Raw genomic sequence first — 1125 nt, forward strand, 5'->3', positions numbered from 1 at the left:
TTGCAATGAAGTTTTAAAAATGTAATAGTAGTCATTTATTTCCTCATATTTTTCTCTTATTCACTCTTTTCTTTCACTCATTTTCCTCCTCTCTCTCTATTACTCTCTCACTTTTTTTTGTATTTGAATGACTTAGCTAGTGCAGACATAAATTTTACCTATGTGCATGTTTATCTCAAAAATTAGTCATTTTAAAAGGTGTCAATCATATAAATAGCAAATTGACTAAAGCAAATTTTATCAAATATCAAATATTATCATTGAACTGTCAAACTTATTTATTCTCATGTATTTTCTTTTTATCTCCAATGAGGCTGAAGATAGTACGTTTGGAACGACAACAAGCAAGATCTTTCTCACTCTTATGACAAACAATAAACACTCACTGACTGGATCACCCTCCCAAGCACCCCTTAAACATCATCTGTTCAATTTTTTGTCTATTTTCTGGAGACCATAAAAACAAATTTCTTTACCACCAAAGGTGATCTCTCATTAAGCATTACCTGTATAAACTCATTCATTTACAGGTGGAATGGATCTCGCTTTGAAGTTTTCCAGACAATATCCTCATGACAAACAACAAAAGATCTTCACCCCATAAACATTAGAGCTAATTTCATCTTAGTGGCTGCTAATTTTCACGACTATTAGCTGTTTACAGAATGAGTGAATTCACAGGACTTTTTAAAATATTTCAAGCTATTCTAACATGAAAGGTCACAGCACTCAACAGTTTCACCACCAACAGTGAACTGTATTGTCTGAAAACCATCAGCAGGTACTAAACTAATTATTCATAATTCAATGAAGTCACCTATACCTTATTTCAAAAATCCCAATGCATTATACACCTTCTGTTAAAGCATTTCATAATGACGCCTCAAATAACTTTGCTTTTAATTCTTAATAGTTATTTTAATATGCTGTTTAAAATAGTTTTGTAGATAAGTTTTTTGAAAAAATTAAATTTTAAAAGTCTGTAGATCTACTGCTGCACTTAAATGGGTAGTTTGCGCTGCTAATTAAAAATAATGTGCTGTATATATGGTATACTATAGCAACAGCAGTAGTATAGTGCCAGTTAAGGTGATATCTATGTAATATGTAGCTAGACTTTTATGT

Source organism: Amphimedon queenslandica, unplaced genomic scaffold, assembly GCF_000090795.2.
Source record: "Amphimedon queenslandica unplaced genomic scaffold, v1.1 AMPQUscaffold_13510, whole genome shotgun sequence".
Classification (NCBI taxonomy): Eukaryota; Metazoa; Porifera; class Demospongiae; order Haplosclerida; family Niphatidae; genus Amphimedon; species Amphimedon queenslandica.